This window comes from Rattus norvegicus, chromosome 1, assembly GCF_021556685.1.
Source record: "Rattus norvegicus strain SHRSP/BbbUtx chromosome 1, alternate assembly SHRSP_T2T, whole genome shotgun sequence".
NCBI classification, from domain to species: domain Eukaryota; kingdom Metazoa; phylum Chordata; class Mammalia; order Rodentia; family Muridae; genus Rattus; species Rattus norvegicus.
In genome coordinates this window covers 73,121,520-73,124,303 of record NC_141534.1, presented here as the reverse complement: position 1 = coordinate 73,124,303, position 2,784 = coordinate 73,121,520, and the positions used below count along the sequence as shown (strand labels likewise).

Below are 2,784 nucleotides of genomic sequence, written 5' to 3'. Positions count from 1 at the left end.
AGGGATCCCATGAGGACTGGATGACAAACATGACACCCTCTAAAATATAATGGTCTAGTCCTTTTAAGTCACCAATACATCCAGGCTTAAACTAACTGAGTCATAAAGACATAGCTTTGCTACTAGCTGTATTCATGTTCTTGGATATTGACACCTAGATAACTTCCTTGGTGTTACAAAAAACACATTATGATAGACTGGGAGGTGCTCACTTCTGCAGCACATATACTAAGATTGGAATGATACAGAGAAGATTAACATGGCCCCTGAACAAGCATGACACTCAAATTTGTGAAGCATTCCATGTGTTTTCATATAATAATTAAGACACCAACTGCACAAAACACAGAAAGAATTTTAAAAGCAATACAAAGCTAAAGTTTAAGTGGACCATGGACATCCACATCAAACCAGATACACTCAAATTAATAGAAGAAAAAGGGGAGAAGAATCTGGAACACATGGGAACTGAAGAAAATTTCCTGATCAAAACACCAATGGCTTATGCTCTAAGATCAAGAATCAACAAATGGGATCTCATAAAATTGCAAAGATTCTGTAAGGCAAAGGACATTGTTGTTAGGACACAAGGGCAAACAACAGATTGGGAAAAGATCTTTACCAATCCTACAACACATAGAGGCCTTATATCCAAAATATAAAAAGAACTCACGAAGTTAGACTGCAGGGAGACAAATAATCCTATGAAAAAATGGGGTTCAGAGCTAAACAAAGAATTCAAAGCTGAGAAATGCCGAATGGCTGAGAAGCACCTAAAGAAATGTTCAACATCTTTAGCCATAAGGGGAATGCAAATTAAAACAACCCTGAGATTTCACCTTACACCAGTCAGAATGGCTAAGATCAAAAACTTCGGTGATAGCAGATGCTGACAAGGACGTGGCAAAAGAGGAACACTCCTCCATTGGTGGTGGGATTGCAGACTGGTGCAACCATTCTGGAAACCAGTCTGGAGGTTCCTCAGAAAATTGAACATTGCACTACCTGAGGACCCAGTTATACCTCTCTTGGGTATATACCCAAAAGATGTCCCAACATACAACAAAGACACATGTTCCACTCTGTTCATAGCAGCCTTATTTATAATAGCCAGAAGCTGGAAAGAACCCAGATGCCTTTCAACAGAGGAATGGATAGAAGACAATGTGGTACATCTACACAGTAGAATACTACTCTGCTATTAAAAACAATGATTTTATGAAATTCATAGGCAAATGGATGAAACTGGAAAATATCTTCCTGAATGAGGCAACCCAATCACAGAAAAACACACATGGTTTGCACTCATTGATAAGTGGATATTGGCAAAATGCTCAAATTACCCAAGATGCGATCCAATCCATGGAACATATGAAGCTCAAAAAGAAGGATGACCCAAATGAGCATGTTTCACTCCTTCGTAAAAGGGGGAACAAAAATATCTATTAGAGTGGATATGGAGGCAAAGTTCAGAGGAGAAACTGAAGGAAAGGCAATTCAGAGCCTGTCACAAATGTGACCTGTATATAAACAGCCACCAAAACTAGATAAGATTGATGAAGCTAAGAAATGCATGTTGACAGTAATGGGATATAGATCTCACCTGAAAGACACTGCCAGAACATGTTAAATACAGAGGCAAATGCTAGCAGCAAAGCACTGAACTGAGGAGGAGACCCACCTTGCAGGAATTAGAGAAAGGATTGGAAGAGCTGAAGGAGCTTGTAACACAGTAAGAACCACAATGCCAACCAAGCAGAGCTTTCAGGGACTTACCAAGTACCAGAGAATACACATGGACTTACCCATGGCTCCAGATACATATGAGGCAGAGGACAGCCTTTCTGGGCACCAATGGAAGGAGAAGCACTTGGTCCTGCCAAGGTTGGACCCCCAGTGTACGGGATTGTCAGGGGGAGGTGGTAAGGAAGGTGGAAGGGGAGGGAAAAAACCCTTAAAGAAGAACAGGAGCTAGAGGGAATAAGGGGCTCATGGAAAGGAAACCAGGAAAGGCAATAACATTTGAAATGTAAATAAAGAAACACCCAATAAAAAATGATAGACTGGGAGAAACAAGATACTGATGTAAAAGGACTTAAGATTAGTGATTTTAAAAAAGTCACTACCAGTTCCTCCATAGCAAATGGGTATGAGCTTCAGGATGATTGGGCCTTCTACGTATGAGATAAAGGGGGTTGGGGGTGGGGGCTGAGAGGCCAAACCTACTCCTTCCTTGGGAAGGGATTACATCTTAAAAGAAAAAAAAATCCTGAGAACTTGACCTGTGGTTGAACCCAAGCAGCACCCAAGATTTAGAAAGGATCCCATGACTTGTGCTTGGTCCATATCCCAGGGTTATTCCCTAGCTATTTCCTAGCAAAAATGAAAGATTAGTCTGATTGTTTCAGATGAACTTTCAGACTCTTTGTGATTTTCCATGGTCTTGCTTGAGAGCACCCACCAGTGGGCTTACAATAGTCATTCTTTGAGATGCTTGCTAGACTGGACACACCTTCAATTCCTCCCATTTCTATAAAGCCCTATCCCAAAGATGGTTTGGGGCTTCTTCATCAAACTGTCCTGTTGTGTCAGGTTTGGCAGTGAATAAGCCAAAACTCAAGATCATAACAAATACCCTAATGGCATTAAATTAGAGTTGGTTCCTATTGGTCTCTCACAGCTTGTGAATAGACAAAACACTTCTACTAATGCTGCTGAAATTCCAACCAGATATAGTCTCTGCTTTTTTATTTCATCGCTCTTCTAATAAGGAGATTGTCTAGG

The 2,784-nt window shown here is 40.7% G+C and overlaps 1 non-coding gene across 1 annotated transcript; it reads left to right on the top strand.

Annotated features, from left to right (window-relative positions):
* The first annotated feature begins 204 nt into the window (after window positions 1–204).
* On the top strand, window positions 205–311 carry Rnu6-672 (RNA, U6 small nuclear 672). Its single transcript, XR_015656921.1, has one exon. It is a non-coding gene; the product is annotated as a U6 spliceosomal RNA (small nuclear RNA).
* The last annotated feature ends 2,473 nt before the right edge of the window (window positions 312–2,784 follow it).